At 36.0% G+C, this 22,277-nt stretch overlaps 1 long non-coding RNA gene across 1 annotated transcript; it reads left to right on the forward strand.

The window, feature by feature from the left end:
* Positions 1-689: 689 nt before the first annotated feature.
* LOC123607672 lies at positions 690-21,662 on the forward strand. Its single transcript, XR_006716847.1, has 4 exons — positions 690-824; positions 2,582-2,592; positions 11,245-11,249; positions 21,650-21,662. It is a non-coding gene; the product is annotated as an uncharacterized LOC123607672 (long non-coding RNA).
* Positions 21,663-22,277: the final 615 nt, after the last annotated feature.

Raw genomic sequence — 22,277 nt, forward strand, 5'->3', positions numbered from 1 at the left:
TTTATGAACTATACTCTTGGAGACAGAAAGCAAAAATTCTTCTAGGGCATAATTAAGTGTAATTGCATAAGTTGCATTTCTATACACCAATAATGAGGAAGCAGAAAGGGAAACCAAGGAATCGATACCATTATAAATGGAAGGTTAGTAATAAACCTAACCAAAGAGGTGAAAAATCTATACACTGAAAACTATAGAAAGCTTATGAAAAAAAATTGAAGAAGACACAAAAAAATAGAAAAACATTCCATGCTCATAGATTGGAAGAATATTGTTAAAATGTCAACAGTACCCAAAGCAATCTAAATATTCAATGCAAACCCTTTCAAAATAACACCAGCATTCTTCACAGAGCTAGAACAAATGATCCTAAAATTTGTATGGAACCAGAAAAGACTGCAAGTAGCCAAAGCAATCCTGAAAAAGAAAACCAAAGCTGGGGCATCACAATTCCGGACTTCAAGCAGTATTACAAAACTGTAATCATCAAGACAGTATGCTACTGGCACAAAAACATACACACAAATCAATGGAAGAGAACAGAGAACCCAGAAATGGACCCACAAACATATGGCCAACTAATCTTTGACAAAGCAGGAAAGAATATCCAATGGAATAAAGACAGTCTCTTCAGGAAATGGTGTTGAGAAAACTGGACAGCAACATGCAGAAGAATGAACCCGGACCACTTTCTTACATCATACACAAAAATAAACTCAAAATGGATGAAAGACCAAAACATAAGACAGGAAGCCATCAAAATCCTAGAAGAGAAAGCAGGCAATAACTTCCTTGACTTCAGCCACAGCATCTTCTTACTTCACGTATCTCCAGAGGCAAGGGAAACAAGCAAAGATGAACTACTGGGACCTCATCAAGATAAAAAGCTTCCACACAGTGAAGGGAACTAAAAAGCAACCAACAGAATGGGAGAAGATGTTTACAAATGACATATCAGATAAAGGGCTAGTATCCAAAATTTATAAAAAACTTATCAAATTCAATACCCAAAAAAACAAATAATCCAGTGAAGAAATGAGCAAAAGATATGAATAGACACTTTTCCAAAGAAGACATCCAGATGGCCAACAGATATATGAAAAGATGCTCAACATCACTCATAATCAGGGAAATACAAATCAAAACCACAATGAGATACCACCTCACACCTGTCAGAATGGCTAAAATTAACAACTCAGAAAACAACAGATGTTGGCAAGGATGTGGATAGAGGAACCCTTTTGCACTGCTGGTGGGAATGAAAACTGATGTAGCCACTCTGGAAAACAGTACAGAGATTTTAGAGCTACCCTATGACCCATCAATTGCACTACTATATACTTACCTAAAGGATACAGGAGTGCTGATTCAAAGGAGCACATGCACCTCCATGTTTACAGCACCACTACTGACAGTGGCCAAAGTATGGAAAGAGTCCAAATATCCTCTGACTAATGAATGGATAAAGAAGAAATAGCACGCGCATGCACACGCGCGCGCACACACACACACACTGGAATATTACTAGGTCATCAAAAATAATGATATCTTGCCATTTCCAACAACATGAATGGAACTAGAGTGTATTATGCTAAGCAAAATAAGTCAATCAGAGAAAGACAAATATCATATGGTTTCACCCATATGTGGAATTTAAGACAAACAGATGAACATAAGGGAAGGCAAGCAAAAATAATATAAAAACAGAGAGGGAGACAAACCATAAGAGACTCTTTAATATAAAGAACAAACTCAGGGTTGCTGGTGGGGTGTTGGGTGGGAGGAAGGGCTAAGACGGTGAGCTGCATTAAGGAGGGCACTTGTTGGGATGAGCACTGGGTGTTATATGTAAGTGATGAATCACTAAGTCCTATTCCTGAAATTATTATTATACTATATGTTAACTAACTTGGATTTAAATTTAAAAAATAAAAAATAAATAAAAAGAATGCTCAGTGAAAAAAAAAGTAATTGTAAGAAGGGTCATTTCCACTTCTATGCCTTAACTCTCAGACCCATACATTCCATCTACTGGGCCTAAACTAGCATTGGCTTCTGGTTTAAGGCATACATCTCATCCTGTAAGAATATTCACCCTCCTCTCACAAGGTGTTTTCTCATTGTTTGCACTATAACTGAGGTTTTAGCAGGTCACTTAACTGGTCAAGAAAGCTGCTTCTAGATGAGACATGTGGTAAACACTGGTGAATTCTGGAATTGTGGGACCACTGTCAGGAAATGTGGCCCTAGTCAGACAAAACATGTGGAAGAAAATTACAGTTGATAGGTCATTCTACAAATTCATAAATGGGGCTACTAGTGGAAGCATTGCACGCACTGAAAGCAAGTTGCTATCCAGAATAAGCTGGACACTCAGCAGTAGCAAGACCCAAATCAGCCTTAGCAGAAAACCCATGCAGAGCCCCTATCCCTGATGATATAGTCATTTTATACATGATACACTGAGCAAGCACGGAGTGTCTGAAGTAAGATAAATATTATCTATGGGGTAGGTTGTGATGAAGTTTTGGAGTGATGGTAGGGTGGTCCAGAGCCAACAACCAAGAAAGAATTCTTGAAGATGTCTCTGGTGTAAAAAGGTGGTTTTATTACAGCATGGAAACGGGTCCTGTGGGCAGAAAGAACTGCACTGGGGTAGTGATGGGTAACTCATTATATACCCTCAGGTTGGGAGGGGGTCAGGGATAGAGTAAGTCGCTAAGGAGTATTGGAAGCAAGGTTTCCAAGACTTTGAGGGGTTAGCTGTTGCTAGGGAAATGCCACTTATACCATTTAATAAAACCTCAGTCATGATACCCTTCAGATGTATATGGGGGGCCATAAGGGTGGAGTATGATTGCCAGCATATACCTTGGGGCAGTTGAGATAAAGGAAGTAGACTTACAGGATCCTCGAGTTTGGGATAATGTTAAGCTAAGATTCTCTTTTGCCCCTAGCAAAGTGTCATCATCTAAGCAGCTGAGCTCTTAAAGGCAGGTCACTCTGCAGGTTTCAAAGACTTGTCAATGGGCTATAGGCAGTAAGGGAATTTAATTATTCATTTCCCTTAGTTTCCCACATTCCATGGCAATCACTTAAACCCCTTCCCTTCATTCTTGGGTAACCAGGAATGTCTGAGCAATATCACAGCATAGTTCCATGTGGGGGCGAAGGGGGGGCAGGGCCAGCCTGTATTTTGCCCTCAGCTTGCCCTACACTCCCTCATCAGGTCACCTTTCCTAACAAATTACTGACAGCCTGTTCTGCAACACTGAGCATTACACAAAATATTGTCCTACTCCCTACCTTTTCAGACTTGTCATCCCACATACCTGTCCCTCATATGCTTTTTTTTAATTGTTCAATATTTCATTGAAAAATTGTCCAGTCCCTGATAAGCCAAGTAAGTTGTTAGGCACTACCAACACTATCAGTGTAGATCTGCTTCTCAAGTCATCTCTTTTCACACATACAGTGGACAACGAGATGGATATACTAGCATGTTTTCTTTTCACTTTGAATAGGACTACAATACAATATCCATCCATTTCCTTCCATTTTTCTTGCTCTGGAAAATGGTGTCCCTGTGCATCAAAACAAGAGAGGCCATCCAATACCGGTCACCAGTGATTAATATAACAAATAAAGTGTTAAAACTAGAATATTCGAAGCCTGTCATGGAATTTTGTTTTCCTTGCCGGAGTAAGTAATGAAATTTTAATTAATGAGACTGAAGAGAATTATGTTTAGGGACTGCTGGAAATGAGCCCTTCTCCTAAAAAGTTATGTGTAAAAGGAACAGACCTATTTTGCCCAAATATTGTTGTGTGCATGTGACATGTGAATCTAAAGCAAACATCTCAGGAAAATGAAGGACAGTAGCTTAAGAACAGAAGCTAACAAACTGATGGTGGCATGAAGGAAAGATAGAAAGAATGTGGTTTCTAGATTATATTGTTGAGCCACTGAGTTAACCATCCTTGGAACTGCTCTGCAAGTGGGCTTCTTGTTTGCAAGATAATGGATTCAAAACTACGCAAGTGACTAAATGAAAGAGGTAGGACAAAGGCACCTTTCTAATCTAGAAGTGTGAGAACCTTGAAGAGGCAGGGAAAGGGAAGATAATTAGAACATATAATTAATAAAATTGGAGCCTATTATTGAGTTGTTTTCTAAAAGATAAGAGAGCGAATGAAGCTGGGATAAATGTAGGATTACAGGTGATTCTTTCCACCCAAGTATATTTTTTAAGCTCTCATGTAAAGGCCATCAGTCCTGAGAATCATGAGGTTAAGCAAAACACCAAATCTAAACAACAATATTGTCTAAAGAGTGACTTTATAGCCCCTTTGCTATCACCGCAACGTTGGCATCATCCGAATTTACTACAATTACAGAATCTCATGTTCCACCTAGTTCAACTTAATCAGAATCTTGCATTTTAATAAGTGATTCATAAGCACATTAAATTCTGAGAAACATTTTTTAAGACAAAATTTTGGATGCAGTTATTAGCACATGGAATTGACAAGAAAAAAATGGACTGAAAGCTTATTAAGTTCTTAAGGAAAATGTATTTCCATTGGGTTTTCTATTACTTGCTGCTAAATGTAAATTCATTGATACAGAAGGGATAGATTTTGAATGGAAGATCTTAAACTTATTTATAACCCCTTTTCTGTTAGTATAGTAAATATATTTGGATTATAAAGCATGAAAACTAAGGAGCATTAGCATTTGAATTCTGAGCATCTTAATTCTGTAAGATGAGGAAACAAATGTAGAGGCTTCAGAATGTACAATGTTTAAATAACTGCTTAAGAAGACAATAAAGTAAATATCACATGAAAGAGGACATGATTAACAAATGAAAGCAAATCAGTATCATAGCCAGGCACTATCCATGTACTGGAAATAAAAATATGAATGGCTTAATCCCTGCCTGAAGAAAACACAGAGTCTAAATCAACTGTAAGCCAGGTGTCAGATCTAAATGAGTAGGACCAAACAAAGAATATACTTTTGACAGCCTGTGGCATGCATCTCACCAAACCATAAGTAGAAGTCTCATAGTGGGCTTTTTTTTAATTTTTTAACTTTTTTGGTATACATTCCCCTTCTGCTGACAGCACAACAAATTTCCTTTGAGGTTCCAGCTCTCTCCCATTCTCCATGGACATAGTTCAAGTTAAGCTATAGCATCGTTCCAGGGTAAGCATGAGATACAGACCCGGGCAAACAGAGCATTTTAATAGACTATACTACTGTTTGGAGCCATCATCTTAACCCTAGTCCCAACTCTAGCATGAAGAGTACATGTGCCTTTTGTTATAGTACTTGAAGTGTTGCCCTGTAGGTCAAATATACTGGAGGAGAAGAAAACACTATCTAGAGTTTAAGTCTGGGAAACCAGAAAAAAATGATTCCATTTGTAGTGATAGAAATGTCAGTGAGTGAAGAGCATTTGGGAAGGAAGATGAAGAATTCAATTTTAGATAATGAGATTTAATTTAAAATAATACTTATTATTTCTTTTTTATTATAAAAGTAATGTCTGGCTTTGTAGATAATTTTGAATACAGGGAAAAACGGAAGGAAGACATTTAAAATAACCCTGTTAACATTCTGATATATTTCCTTCCAAGTTTTCCTCCCCCCCCACACACATAAATATATAAAACCAAAGTGGGATTATAATTTATACATATTCTTACGTCCTGCTATTTTCATTTAACATACACGTGAGTATTCCAATGTTAAAAAAAAGCTTGAATATAGGATTTATGATGTCTACATACACATACATGTATTTTAAAATTAATTTAACTCTTCACTTATTGACAGATTTCTTACTACTTTTACAATTACAAATATAACTACAATAAGAACATTTATATTGAAATCTGGATATGCCTCTAATAATTTCTTAGGAGAAAAGTCTAGAAATGGAATTATCAAGCCACATAATATGAAGTACTCTAAGGCAATGTAGAGATACACAGTGATTTCTCAAGAAAGTCTTTCAGGTAAAACGTCAGGAAGAATATAGATATGTAACTCTTCACCCTCACGCCAAATATTTCACAAAAATGACATATTATACACAGACCTACATGTGTGTATGTATCAAATTATTAAGGAAAACTGTGCGACACCATCCTGTAGTCTCTGCATACTGTATAAGGGTAAGCTCAGCCTAATTAGTTTTCTTCCTACGTGGTCCTTGTAAGCAAAAGGCCGGCACAGAGGAGTTTTGTATTGTACCAAGTGACAAAACAGAAATAGTGCTCAATATATGTAGAGGAAATGCAGGCAGAAAGGGGAGCACTGCTTTGAAGACGCAAAGTAATTTTTCTCTGCGGGGGGGGGGGGGGGGGGGGGGAGGAACAAAGATATATATAATATATCTATTCTTAAAAACTAGAAGATTAGTATTCTTAATGCTCAACAGGGTATTGCATCTATAAAACTATAGCACTTATTACAAAAAAGAAAGAACCCAAGTTTTGTGAAGACAAAATAGAGATTTTAAAACACAAGACCACAATCTGTTCAGTTAAAAAGTACAATGGACGGATTGAGCCTCATGTTAGATACAGGAGAAAATCAACTTAACGCGATAAACAACAACAACAACAACAAACCCAAGACAGCAATTTCAGACGGGTAAAGATGTAAACACGAAGATAGTAAGTATCAGGAGGGCCTCACCAAGCGCTTCGCGTGCAGCCACTACTGGGATTCTTCAGCTGCTGCGGAACCTGTGCCCAAAGCATGCTGGGATGGTGGAGGGCGGGGCCTGGCTCCACCCGGGCCTCGCTCGCGGCCTGTGGCTTGAGGCAAGGAGCTCTGCTGCCTGTCCGTGTGGCTGCCGTCTGCTGGGACCAGGTGGGAAAGCTTGGAGGCAGCAGTGTGTTGTGAAGCTCAAGTTACCTGGAAACAAGAAGTTGATCGTGGCCACGTAAAAGAATGACATTGTACAATTAAGTTCTCGGACTGGGGAGATTTTGTGGCCTGACGTTGACACGTTGACGAGAGCGCAGCAAAAAAAGCTGCTCCTCCACAGACAGGATGCAATCACTGTGTCCATGGAGGCTGAATCATGCATTCCTGGAAGACTAATATCCGGGGCCTGAACCGAGAAATCACCTGGAACAGTGGCAGTTACCAGGCACTTAGGCTTGTAGGCCTGCAGGAGCCCATGAAGTACTTTGTCTTTTCTGAAGAAAACCACTCCCACCCTCCATTTTGTCTCCAGGGGGCACCTAAAGTAAAAAATAGAAAAGGAAGGAAGAGAAAAAAAGATGGAAAGAAAGATTGAAAGAGATAGAGAGAAAGAAAGAAAAGAGAAGGAAAGAAAGAGAAAGAAACCGAAAAGGAAAGGAAAGAATGGGCAAAGGGAGGGAGATAGCTAAGAAAAATACTAGAGTCACAGAAAACAGATCTAGATGATTCAATATTTATATAATAGGAATCTTAGATACAAACAAACCAACAGACTCTGGGAACCAGGGAAACATTTATCAAAAATGGCAGTTAAATGCACGGCTGGATTGTATATTGGATTAGGAAAAAAGTTACAAAGGACATTTTTGTAAAATTACCATTTGAACTAAATACTGGATAATAATGTATCAATGTTAAATTTTATTTGATAATTGTGTTTTGGGGATGTAAGAATTCCTTATTCTTAGAGACACATATAGACATATTTAGGAGTGAAAAGTCATGATGTCTGTAACTTTCAAATGGTTAGGCAAAAAATAAACAATAGAGAATGTGCCCACAAATGTGCCAATATGTCAATTGATTAACTTAGATGAAAGATATAAGGTTGTTTATTGTAATACTCTTGCAACTTTTCTGTACGTTAAAAATTTTGAAAAAATATAAAAAACATGAAAAAATTTCAAAGATAATACTGGGATGCTAAGGAAAAGTGTAACCCTAAAAGATACAGAAAAAAATTCTGTAGACATTTAGGAAGAAAACAAAAGCAATTCATAGAGATCAGCATCTACACTACAGAAGCAGAAAAAAAAATGGAGCAAGTTCTAAAAATGTCTAAAAACATAGAAACTAAGAATATATAATTCTTCCTCAGATGGAAATGGAAGTCTGTTTCCAGCCAACTGAAAAATAATACAAAACTAAGTTTGAGAGAATCAACATATAGGGGAAAATAATTTTAAAAGAAATCACTATATAAAATATTGTCTAAAAACCTATTGGTCAGGTCTGATTTTCTAATTGAGCTTGGTTTACTATAATTAATATTTCCTAAAAACTACCTCTCCTTCCTTTTTTTTTTCCACTTAGAATCCACATCTGGTATTATATCCCTCAAAACATTCTCATTTTTTGTATTTGGGTTTTATCTCTTTATTAGATTTGTGAAAGACTGCTTAATTCTTGGCTTTCTCAAATATTCCTATCTGTAGTATTTGTTGAATAAATGGTGATCATGGACACCATTATCTTTTTCTGAACATCAAACATAATTTTGCAACATTGGAACATTAAGTACAGTGTTATATAAAGTTTTCACTAAGAGTTTTTGCTTATTTAGTTATTGGGGCTCTTTCTCTGTGAAATGAATGTTCAAGTCTACTGCTCCCTTTTCTATTGAACTGTTTATTTTACTCATATTAATTTATAAGAATTTTATTAATATTCTGGACACTAATCATTTCTCAGTCATATAGATTGGAAATACATTCTCCTTGTTTGTAGCTTATCTTTTTACTCTCTTCATTGTATAGTCTGATGAAAATAACTAGAATTTTAATGTAGTTCGATATCATTTTTTCTTTCATGGTTCATGCTTTTTACATCTTGCTTCCATATCCCAAGATCATCAGTTATTTTGCCCTATTGCCATAATTTTTATAGATTTGTCACCTATACTTTATTATTTAATTTGCTTGAAATTTATTTGCATATCTCAGTGAGGTAATGGTCAAATTTTATTCTTTCCAAGTGAATAAACCAATTGTCACAGAATCATTTTTGAAAACTCCTCCTTTTGCCATTGATCTGAAAGGTCATTCTGGAATATTGGAACATTAAAATATAGTGTTTAACATTAAGTGTGATGTTTGCTGTAGGTAATCTACCAGGAATTCTTTATCAGGGCAAGGAAATCCCCTTTTATGTCCAGGTTGCAACAGATTTCTCTTGTGAAAGTACTTATCAAATACTTATTTTATATGGCTTGAGGTTAACATATGGCTTCCTTCTTTTTAACTTTTAATGTGATATATTACAAAAATTAATTTTTTTAAATATTAAAGCAACCATCCGTTGCTTGGACAAACTCAACTTTGTCTTTCCCCATCTCTGTCTCTTTTTTTCTCTCTCTCTCTCTTTCTACCCTTCTTCCCTTCCTCCCTTCCTCCCTTCCTCCTGCTGTTTGTTTACACTTGAGTTCAATGCCTAATATTTTCTTTAGGAGTTTTGCATATATGTTTATGTGAAATTCAGCTTGTAATTTTCTTTCTCATCTTTATTGAGCTTTGCTATAAAGATCAAGTCAGTCTTTTAAAATGAATTAGGAAATAAAGTATTTTTGTAATACTCTTGGAAAAGTTGGTATAAACTTACTAAATCAATTCATTGTATATTTGGAAGAGCTTATTAGTAAAATCGTCTAGGCTAAAGTTTTCTTTGTGGAACAATTTTAAACTACAGGTTTAATCCTAATAAAGGCTATATAAAACTTTTCACATATCCATTTGTATCTGTTCTCATATACACTTTCACCATTTACTTTGGTGAGTTATATTCGTATAGAAATTTGTCCTTTACGTTTTCCAAGTTTTCTTATCCTGAAGATGTTTTTACTATTTTATCATTTTATCACCCTATATTTTGTAAGTATGTCCCTTTTTACATTTTTTAAATTACTAAAGTTGTTTTTGCTTTTTTTATCTAGAGATTTTCCTGGGGTTTGTGAATTTTATCAGGTTTTTTGTTTGTTCATTTTGGAGGGGTTTGGGGAGGCAATAAAGGCTTGGTTGATCCTTTCTCTTTTTTTAGTGTTTATTATTTATTTTTGAGAGAGAGAGAGGCAGAGTGTGAGCTGGGAGGGGCAGAGAGAGACAGAGACACCGAATCTGAAGCAGGCTACAGGCTCTGAACTGTTAGCACAGAGCCCAAAGTGGGGCTCAAACTCAGGAACCTAACTGTGAGATCATGACCAGAGCTGAAGTCAGATGCTTAACCTACTGAGCCACCCAGGCACCCTTGGTTGATCCTTTCTATGTTTGTTTGGTTTTATTAATTTTTCTCCTATCTTTATTTTTTCCTTCCTAAGGTTTTTCTTCATTTAGGTTTATTTTGCTTTTCCTTCTCTAACTTAAGTAGATAATTTGCTCATTAATTTTCAGCCCTTCTTTTTTTTTTTCTAATTTAAGCATTTGAAAGCTATGAATGTCCCTTTAAATACTGCTTATTTGCATTCTATAAGCTTTGATAAGAGGTATTTTCTAAATATTTTCTAAGTTCCAGTATGATATTACCTTTGACCTATGATTTATTTAGCTATGCAATTTTTAATTTCATAATATAATAATTTTTAATTTTATAACATAACAAATTGGAGCCATTAAGTTATCTTTTTCAGCACACACAAAGCCAGTTTCCATGCTGTGCTTAACTTTCTAGTTTTCTAACTTCCCTCAGTTTTTGACCTGGTATTTCTTTTCTTCCTTGCCAGCTCACTAAAACACCCAAGATCATTCTTCCAAATATTTTTTATCCAGTATTTTAGGTTGTTTTCATAGAGATAGCCAATCAGATTATACATTTCTTATTTTGTGGTTGTAGATACTTTAAAATTTTTAAATTATTTTTTGTGTAAGATGTATGTTTTGTCATAAGGTATTGGCATAATTTGCTTAGTGCTATTGCTTATTGTATAACTTTTCCATGAAAGTAAGATATTTTAGTTTGAAGAAAATAAGAATTTTGTTTAAAATTCTCATTCTCGGGGCGCCTGGGTGGCGCAGTCGGTTAAGCATCCGACTTCAGCCAGGTCACGATCTCGCAGTCCGTGAGTTCGAGCCCCGCATCAGGCTCTGGGCTGATGGCTCAGAGCCTGGAGCCTGTTTCTGATTCTGTGTCTCCCTCTCTCTCTGTCCCTCCCCCGTTCATGCTCTGTCTCTCTCTGTCCCAAAAATAAATAAACGTTGAAAAAATAAATAAATAAAATTCTCATTCTCTAGTTAATGATAGACATTTTAGGATCAGTGTGTTTGATTGGTTATTCCAGTGACTTGTTAGCTTTAAACAAAAGGTCATCCATCATAATAGAAAAATAAATGGGGGCACCTGGGTGGCTCAGTTGGTTCAGTGTCTGACTTCTGATTTTGGCTAAGGTCATAATCTCAGGGTTTGTAGGATTGAGCCCATGTCAGGCTCTGTACTGCGTTCTCTCTGCCTCTCTCTCAAAAAATAAATTAAAAAAATTTTTTTAATTAAAAAAAAGAAGGGCGCCTGGGTGGCTTAGTCAGTTGAGTGTCAGACTTCTCTCAGGTCATGATCTTGAGGTTTGTGGGTATGAGCCCTGTATCGGACCCTGTGCTGACAGCTCAGAGCCTGGAGCCTGCTTCAGATTCTGTGTCTCCCTCTCTCTCTGTCCCTCCCCCACTCTCGATCTGTCAATCTCTCTTAAAAATAAAAATTAAATAAATAAATAAGTAAGTAAATAAAAATTTTAAAAAAGAAAAATATCTACAAAAAATAAATCAATTTAAATATAAAATCTTTATAAAGGAATAGGTCTTAAAACTTCAGAAAATGGATTTTTAAATAATTTTTTTTAACGTTTATTTATTTTTGAGACAGAGAGAGACAGACCATGAACGGGGGAGGGGCAGAGAGAGAGGGCGACACAGAATGGGAAGCAGGTTCTAGGCTCTGAGCCATCAGCCCAGAGCCCAACGCAGGGCTGGAACTCACGGACTGTGAGATCGTGACCTGAGCCGAAGTCAGACGCTTAACCGACTGAGCCACCCAGGCGCCCCAGAAAATGGATTTTTAAAACTAGTCGGAATCATTTTTAAGATCAATGGTATGCTTAATATTAAACAAGTCTCTTTTAAATATTCAAAAAATATGCAGAGAGCAAAATAGAAAATAATGAAATATTAATTTTTATTTCATTTAAAATTAGCATTCAGAAAAGTGACAAAATATTCATATTAATTACACTGATGTATGAGAGGAAATATTTTGAAAAGTTGATACTTTGATATTATGTAAGTCTATTTTATGATGTAATAAATTCCAACCTTACCAAATGGAAAATACAAAGTGAAACTGAATTGAATAGAGTGTCTAACCCACAAATGTAATGAGTAATACCTTATATTTCCAAATTATAAGGATCAGGATCTTTAGGGTCAGAAGCACTTTTTATGACATAAAATATTCAAATAAGATTTAAAAAGATAGATAAAATAAGATTTAAAAAATCTTACAGAGTTAACTGTAGAACTTTTACTGCAATAGGGTTTTGCAGCAGAATAATTGTCCCCCAAAGATACCTACATCCTAATATATGGGACCTATAACTATGTTAGGTTACATGACAAGGTGAATTGAGATTACAAATGGTATTAAGGCTGTTAATCAACTGACCTTTAATAAGAGAGATCTTCCTGGATGATCTGGGTGAAGCTATTATAATAACTGAAGTCTTAAAAACACAGAAGACAAAAATCTGAAAAGGGGCTAGAATGAGGGGAAGACTTGAAGATGTTAGGCTGCTGACTTTGATGATGGAGAAAGGGGCCAGGAGGCAAGGAATGCTGGTAGCCTCTGGAATCTGGAAAGTGAAAAAAATGGATCTCTTCTATAGCCTCCAGCTGATATCTTCATTTTAGCCCATTGGTAAACATTTCAGACTTCTGACCTTTGTAACTACATAACAATGAATTTTTTTTTAAGCCACCAAATTACGATCAATTATTAATGCAGCCATAGGAAACTGATATAATTCAACTTCTCCAAATGCATTAAAATATCTTGCAAGACCGGCTGATATATTTTATATTTAAAGGCTATAATTAAAGACACTTAAAATTGATAAATTTATATATAATGGGGGCATCAACTTTCTACATTCCTATCAAATTTATTTGATGTTAGATATTATTTTTATGTTTGATCCATAAATTACTACCCATATTCTCTTTCTGCCCAGGAAAATATAATTTTTCAAGCTTATTCTCATGGGAACATCTTGAATGGGTTGCTGCTACTTAAAGTGGACATAAGCCTTTTAAAACAAGGTAAGAATAGTTCATCTAAAGAGCTATAATCTTGAGATTTCACTATGGAAACTTGTTGTCACCAAGGATTCAAATAACACTTCTTTAATAATTAAAAAAAAAACCCAAACCTCCTTTAATTTTAAATTTCTAAACCAGAGACTTTACTATCCTACTAGGTTAATACTTTCAGAGGTCAATAAACTTTCTTGGAAAAGAGTAAATGGTCAAATTTGTGTCTTAGAAAATTAAGAAAAATATAGGAAGCAGTTTGGACTTCAACCAAGATAACTCTGTAAGTCCATGCTTTGGTATAACCCCATGGTTCCAACTACATACTGATGACATACAAAGTTAAAAAAAAAAAAAGTATAAAGATGAAAACTGACACACAAATAAGAAACAAGATAATCTTCACCATAGACTACACAAACAAAGTAAAGTGTAGGCAGAAACAATCAGCCTGCTAAAGGCAAGGTACAGAAAAAGCAGACGTAGCTGGGATTCAGCTCATGTAGAGACATGACATTAAAATGCTTCATGTTTGGTAGGAGGATTCCTTGAATTCAGAGGATCTTTTATATATGCCAAGATGCTGATGATACAGGGAATGCTTCAAGCCTAGAGAACCACGTAAAATTACAAACAGCATCAGAGGAAACAGGAAAAAATTTGTTTGGGAATTGGTATCCAAAAGCTTCAATAGTGCCTTGATGCAGAAGATGTTTCAGGATTTGGTTATAGATTTTAACTACAGTAAATGAAAAACCATTAGGGATAACTAGAAGAGAAAGAGTGAAAGTGAAAGCAAGGATGAGTGGGGGGCATAAAGAAGAAGAGGGAGGAGGGGGGACAGGAGGAAGAGGGAGGGGAAGAAGGAGAGAAGTAGTATAAGAGGAAGACAAGAAAGGACAAAGAAAGGGAGAGAGATGGTAGAAAATCATTAAAAAAATTGTCTAAAATATACAACCAGAAGTCAATCTCGAATGAGATTAAAGTAGTAGAAGAGTAGGAAAAGCATGTTTAATTTTTTTAAATGTTTATTTATTTTTGTGAGAGAGATAGAGAGACAGAGTGCGAGTAGGGGAGGGGCAGAGAGAGGGAGGGAGACACAGAATCTGAAGCAAGTTCCAGACTCTGAGCTGTCAGCACAGAGCCTGACACGGGGTTTGAACTTGTGAACCATGAAATCATGACCTGAGCCGATGTTGGACACTTAACCAACTGAGCCACCCAGGCACCCCAAGAAAAGCATGTTTAAAAAAATAAGCGTAGGATGCTAAAAATCCTCATTAGCATCAATACAAAAATAATTAGCATGAGGATACGAAAAGGACAAATTCTAAATTCTAGATGAAAAATAGCTATTAAAAAGCAAAGGTCTATACCTAGAATAAACTCCAGATTGAACAAAGAGAAATAAAGAGGTGAAACAAAAGATTTCTGAGAGATTAACTCAGAATATATAGTATCTAGAGAAAAAGAGGAAAAGGTAATTTTTTTAGAAAAAGGAGAATAAAGAAGGATAGATAGATCCAGAGCCTCCAATAAACAACTAATACAGATTCCAGACTTATAAAGCAGGGCTGGATTGATGGCATCCCCAGAGGGTCCACAAAAGCAAGTTCCCCCATTTGTGGACAAACCCATCTCAATCTCCATTCTCACGGAGCTACCACAGATAAAGTCAAGAAAAATAAGGTCACAGTCAAAATCTACAAAACAAACAAGGAAATAAGATACCATGAGCATGAGATAGCAGAAACAGAAGAAAATAAATAAAATTCCAATTCTTCAGCTGTAGGAGTGACTGGGAAACAGAGTACAAGCATGTGTAATATGCTTAAATATATAAAAGGCATTAGAAATACGAACAAAACTCAAGGACAAGAAAATTATCTGACAGAGAAACAAACAGAACTTCTAAAGAGGAAAAATATAATTATTTAAATGAAAAAAATAATGGGCATGACTAACAGCAATTTAGGCCTAAATAGATAAAAAGAAAATTAGTGAATTGAAGATACAGATGAAGAAATTGCCCAGAATATGGCACAGATAGACAGATGAAGAAAATGTTAAGGAATGGTAAAGAGACACAAAGGATGAAGTGAGAAATAGGTATGTATTTATTTACACACATATACACATACACCATATGTATATGTATACATATATACCATATGTATGTACCAATTTAGAAATGCAGATAGCCCAACAAATTCCAAGGAGAGTAAATTGGAAAAAAAATACAAATTATAATTCATAATAGTGAAATGGCAGAAACTAATGACATAAAGAAAATCACCTAGGGAGAAAAGACAGATTACTTCCAAAGGAATGACAAACAAAACCATAGAGAAGAGTTTATATTAAAGTCTTGGGAAAATATATGCCAGACAAACACTAACCAAACAAATTGCTTGAATAATTTTAATATCAGACAAAACAATTTAAGGAAAAAGATGATATACAATGTCAACACATAATAATAGTTTTTAAAAATTCACCAGGAAGTTATAAAAATCTCAAAACTATAGAACACACAAAGGGGATTTGAGAATGGACTGGGAGAGGAAAATATTGCAGTGTGAAGTTTGGTGAGGAAGATAAGGAAAGAAGATTGTCAGGTGGATGTGGTATTAGGGAATTCAGTAGAGAGTAACTAGGTATTAGGGTCTTCAAGAGAGTAATATTTGCGAGCTGATTGAAGAGTGAACCAAACTGCTGTACAAGGTAAAATGGTGAGGTAAGAAAATGGAAACTTTAGAACTGTGTCTAGGACATGAAATGGAGAGCTGTTACAGAAGCTGGAAGGATACATGAGGCCAAGAAATTTATTATTATTATTTTTTAACTTGGACATATTTTGGACAAAAGCTTAGATTTTGTGATTTTTGTTTGGCAATATGTAACGTTAAAATGATACTTTTCTTCCTTTTTCCTTCTCTACACAAATGAAGGAATCAGAAAAAAGAAACTCTTTAGGGTCAGGCCTTGGGTCCTGTGCTGTTTTGTTAGTGTGGATGCAAGGAAAAATGTCAACAAGATGTTGGAGAACCACACCCACATGCATGACCTCCTACTGTCCTGTGATGCTACCTGGCAAAATCGCTCCAGCAGTATCCTAGATACTGAGCAACCAGACAAGCAACTTCTCTTTCAAGGGAACAGATGGCAAAGAAGTAAGCAAAAGGTTGTTATGGGCTAATTGTGTACTTTTAAAATTCATACGTTGAACTCCTAAACCCCAGTATCTCAGAATGTGACTGTATTTAGAGAGAGAGTCTTCAAAGAGGTGAGTTAAAATGAGATCATTAGTATGGGACCAAATCCAATATGGCTGGTGTTTTTATAAGAAGAGTTTAGGAGACCAACCTACACAAAGGGAAGACCATGTTGAGGACACAGGGTGATGTCAATCTGTAAGGCAGGGACAGAAGCCACAGAAGAAACCAATTCTGATGACAACTTACCTCAGATTTCTAACCTCTAGAACTGTGAGAAAAAGATTTCTGTTGTCTAAGCTACCCAAGCTATGGTATTTTGTTTTGACAGCTCTAGCAAACTAATACAGAAGTATACGATGAAAGCATGGAATCCTGAACTCCTTCTCTCCTTGAATTCCCAAACCTTTTTATTTTTATTTTTAAAATTTAAGATGTGATAGGACAGTAAAGCCAAGCCCATGGTCAGGCCAGATATCAGAATCAGAAATTTAGATCATTAGATCAGAGAGATTGATCTTGAGAGTCCTAGAAAGAAGTAAACGTAGAGTCACACCTTCTACATTACTGAAGGAAATTGTCCCTTGCTCTATTTCTTAGTCTTGAGTTGTATTCAGAAATGTGCACCCAGTGCATCAGGAATGGAGTTTGGTATGCCCAGGTCATAATGTTGCCCAAATAATAACACTAACCATTTTTAAATTCTCAGGTTGAATAATAATGTCCCTGTTCCATTTTTAAGAACTCATAGATAATAACTGAAGCTCTCAAAGAAATTTAAGTCCACACAGTATAAATCTTCCCTCCTAGTTGTCACAGAGAAGTATAAAATATTATATAAGTAAAAGCGATTAGAAAAGTAAAGTAAAAATCTTAAAAGCTGTTTATTTGGTCAGAAACATTAAAGTCTAAAAGTATAAATTTATCTTCTATACAAGCTTTGTGAGATTTCTACTAATTTCGGGTGTACTTGAGGATAGCTTTCATAATTAAGATAAATGAAAATGGGGGTTTTTAGATGCTTACTCAACTGTCCTAGGCTTTGGAATTAATCCCAATATGTTTGAATCATGAACATGTAAGTTATCAATAGTATAACATTTTGTGAAATATTTTACTTCTATGGCTTCTAGTGTTCTCAATGTTAAGAATAATAATGCAAATCATATAAGATATTATAAAAATCAAATAAGATAGCTTATGAGAAACCATTTTTTGTAGAGAGAGAAAGAGAGAGAGAATGAGTAGGAGGGGCAGATAAGAATGGAGACACAGAATCTGAAGCAGAGCCTGACGCAGAACTCAACCTCATGAGCCAGGAGATCATGACCTGAGCCGAAGTTGGACTCAACCAACTGAGCCACCCAGACACCCCAAGAAACCATTTTGTTAACCATAAGATATGCAATTAGGAATATTATCCTTGCTATTATTTTTTAATTTACTTTTGAGTAAGCAACAAAGTGGCCTTGAGGAATTTTCTCTCTGAAATTATTTGACAAAACATCTCTTTGTCATCGAGAATCTAGTTTCATCTAGAATCTTATAGGTTGGTCACTGTTACAACCTTGCCGTATTATGTTCTAAATACACTTTATACAAAAATATCATGAAACCTAATGTTCTTTATTTAAAACACCTCAGGCTGTCTGTGTTTTACTTCTCACTGTGCATTTTTTAAATAAGTAAATAGGAAGCAATGGGCATTTTTCACTTGCTGCCACAGGAATTGTACTGTAGGGGTAGATGCTTATCATACTCATGCCTGACAGACCAATTCTAGGGAGCTCTGAAGATCCGCCTCCCTCTCAAGGTGTGTCTGATTAAACATCAGAATAGGTTAATAGAACACAAAATGTCCATTTTTAAAAAGAAAAAGAAAAAACTGTTCACCCAATTTATCTTTGAACACAAGAATAATAGTATATTATAAATTGTAATTAAAGTGGGGGATTTTAAAGTTGAAGCTCCAAGGGGCACCTGGGTGGCGCAGTCGGTTAAGCGTCCGACTTCAGCCAGGTCACGATCTCGCGGTCCGTGAGTTCGAGCCCCGCGTCAGGCTCTGGGCTGATGGCTCAGAGCCTGGAGCCTGTTTCCGATTCTGTGTCTCCCTCTCTCTCTGCCCCTCCCCCGTTCATGCTCTGTCTCTCTCTGTCCCAAAAATAAATAAATGTTGAAAAAAAATTTTTTTTAAATAAATAAATAAATAAAGTTGAAGCTCCAAGTATCCCCACCAAAATTCGAAGCCTCTTGCCATTTTGGTGTTAAGTAGGTATGATGTACTACTTCTCTGGAAATTAATAATCTAGATTTTCTACCCTTTAATATTTATGATGCTATATAAAGGCTGTATGTACTTGACATTTCCAGAGCCAATTTTTACAAATGGTCTTAACCTAGCATCTAAATTTGCAAACACAAATTATTTGGCCAAATATTTCTGGTAGTTAGATAAAAATGCAAATGTATATCATTTGATGCACGCAATTTTAGAGGAAATGCGGCAGGAAGGTGGAGTAGCCCCCCCCCCCCCACTCTAAAAAAAAGTCCTTGAAAACTTGGATGTTTAGTCGTATCCACAAACTTTTGATCTAAGAAGGGAAAAAGCAGGAGAGAATTTAGAAATAGTTTATAGTATACATCAGATGGCTTCAAATCTTCACTCAAGTCATTGTTATTTGCAATTTGTTTCACAAAAGAAGGAAGGTGTCATTTTCCATTTTATTCCTGTGGATTTGATTTTCTTATCTTCCACATAATAGATAATACAGTCAAATACTAAAACTAAAGAAGAGATTTACAGGGATCAGATAAGTAGAAGAGGATACTCTCTTCCTCTTAGATGCTCGAATGGAGAGTTCAGGGGAATACTTGCTCTATGACCACTGGTCACGGTTCTATTCATTTCTTTCAAAGCACCCATTTCAGGGCGCCTGGGTAGCTTAGTCAGCTGGGCATCTGACTTTGGCTCAGGTCATGATCTCACAGTTCGTGGGTGTGAGCCTCACATCGGGCTCTGTGCTGACAGCTCAGAGCCTGGAACCTGCTTCGGATTCTGTCTCCCTCTCCCTGCCCCTCCCTGGCTCGCACTCTTTCTCTCTCTCTCAAAAATTAATAAACGTTAAAAGAAAAAATTTAATTCAATGCACCCATTTCAACATTGGCTTAATATAGTCGCCAGGCTTCTTTCCAAATTTTAGTAATAAAATCAATATAAAGTGGAATTGTCCAATCTGTTGCAATTTTCCTTTATTTGTGTTTTTAAAAAATCTTTTCTAAAGCTCCACAAGTGGTCTACCCAAAGTATAAGTGCCTGATTGATTGACAGATTATTTTACAACTAGTACTTATTATTCCTTTTCATTAAGAGTGGAGTGGCTTTTAGAGTAAAAACAATAGGGTGAAGAAAAGGTCTTTGACTCACTTATATCAAACAGAAAATGGGAGATAAAAAAGTTAAAAAGTCAGTGATTTTGACAGTGTGTGCATTTCCTGCATCGTATTAATTGGCAGTCATAAATTGTAACACGTGGACACACAATGTAAAAGGGAAAGATGTATTGAGGGATTTTAAAGGTATTATGCAGTAGGTGATAATCTTTTCTTAGTTCTTATATAAGTGAGTTTTTAAATAGAAAACTCAAATAAATAGTATGTGGGGATTGTGACTCCAGTGTGTATTTTATGAGGCTGCGGGAATTAGTTCATATGTAAAGGACAGGTGTTTCTTTCTGCTTCATGGTTTTTAATGTTTTTTAAATTTTTCCTTTAAGAATGGTTGGATATCAGGGCACCTGGGTGAATCAGTCAGTTAAGCATCTGACTCTTGATTTCACCTCAGGTCATGATCTCACAGTTCTTGAGATCGAGCCCCACATCAGGCTCTGTGATGACAGTGTGGAGCCTGCTTGGGATTCTCTCTCTCTTCCTCTCTCTCTGCTCCTCCCCTCCTTGCATGTGTGCTCTCTCTCTTTCTCTCTCTCTCTCTCTCTCTCTCTCTCTCAGAATAAATGAATAAACTTTAAAATATAAATTTAAAAAAAGAATGGTTGGATATTTTTTAAAACTTGAGAAAAATTTGGGGGGGCTGTTTTCAAAAGTTTATTGATATCCTTTTTCATATAATTATAGTCTACATATGGCTTTCCTAGATTACATTCTGTTTTATTTACTGTAATAGTAAATTTCTTATTTTAATCCCCATAGAGCATGTAAACCTATCAGAGGCATTGTGTTATTATTGGGTTAACTTTAAACAATTATAGGGTTTCTAAGAAGACAGAAACTCTGTATAACCTTTAATGAAAATAAACAAGACAAAAATTTAACAACTTTGAGCAAGATAAACTTCTTGGTTAAACATATTTTTCAAAAATCAATTCTTTGAGAAATTTTTGATTGCCTCATATGGATAGCCACCCAGAACTAAACAATCAGATATAATTTGGGCCATTGATTTATAATGCTTCGTGTATTTAGGATACTAATTGGAAGTTTGCCAGTTAGCAATGTATGAAATGTTAAGAGAGATGAACAAATTAAATAAATTACCCTATTTGCAGATCATATGTATTTCTTGGACATGCATCACCAAATGGTGACTACTCCAACAATGTTATTCAGGTGGGAAGGCCTATTTTCTTTCTATATACCTTTGCATGAACAATCACTTCTAATATGGTGATGGCTAGAGAAAAGTTTAACACCATTGCTTCCCAATACACTCTAGTCTTGTCAATGGCTTATGAGAAATTCCTTGGGCAAGTGGGATAGCTGATCATAACAAGTCGTGCCTAAATTCTGTATCACCACATATGGCAAGCTCTCCACAAGCATAAAATAACATCCATGAGCAAATTAAGCCAATAGGTAAGAATAGCAAGTCAATAACTGCAGCTGAGTAGTATTTATTTTTTAGTTGTTCAAAGAGTCACTTTCAAGCTCATACTGTGAATGTCTTTAAAATGCTTTGGGGGGGGGGGGAGATTTGTGATTCATTTTAGCCTGGGGACACTGATTTAGAGCTCCCGATTTAGGTGATACTGCTGAGCTCTTAAAATTGACTGAGAGAAGTTGTTGAATATTTGGCCTAGAAACAGAAGCATGTTACATAAAGAAAGGCCATAGCACTGAGGTAGCGTTGCAGAGGGCAAACCAAAATGAGTCTGCATTTGAGGAATTCAGCACACTTGGGAGGAAAGAACCAAGTAAATTATGCTCTCGAACCAAACCCAAGTTGATGAATAGGAGTGGTTGATAAACAAAATTGGGGGCTAAAAATCATATTAGTCTATTAATAAGGGAGGGAGTAAATATGATTGGTCTTGGGATATAGTTGTGTAAAAGTATGATTCTATGCTTGATTTATAAACAGAACCCATTCAGAGTAGGCAATTCCTGCCTACTCCCTGGCTGCCACTCATCCTTTGCTCGGTGTCTGCCCTGCCAACCAACGCTTTCTGGGCATTGACCTATCTGGGATCCCAGTCACCTTACAACATGCCTTCCTTGTTCTCTCCACATTTGTATTTGTCTCTGATGCCTCCTATTCTCCCATGCGTAACCCTCCTTTTCCTTCCAAGACATCTTTTCTGTCCATATTCCTTTTTATATTTTCTTTATCAACAGCTGCATTCAGCCCTTATTCTTCCTTTTCTGATGACCATTTCACTGAGTGTTTATTTCTTTGGTTTGACAAATCATTCTATTAAAATTGGGTAGGGTGGGCACACATCCAGTTTTCAGGGAAATTTTTTCCAATAATTTTGCACACTAT

This window comes from Leopardus geoffroyi, chromosome A2 (genome assembly GCF_018350155.1).
Source record: "Leopardus geoffroyi isolate Oge1 chromosome A2, O.geoffroyi_Oge1_pat1.0, whole genome shotgun sequence".
NCBI classification, from domain to species: domain Eukaryota; kingdom Metazoa; phylum Chordata; class Mammalia; order Carnivora; family Felidae; genus Leopardus; species Leopardus geoffroyi.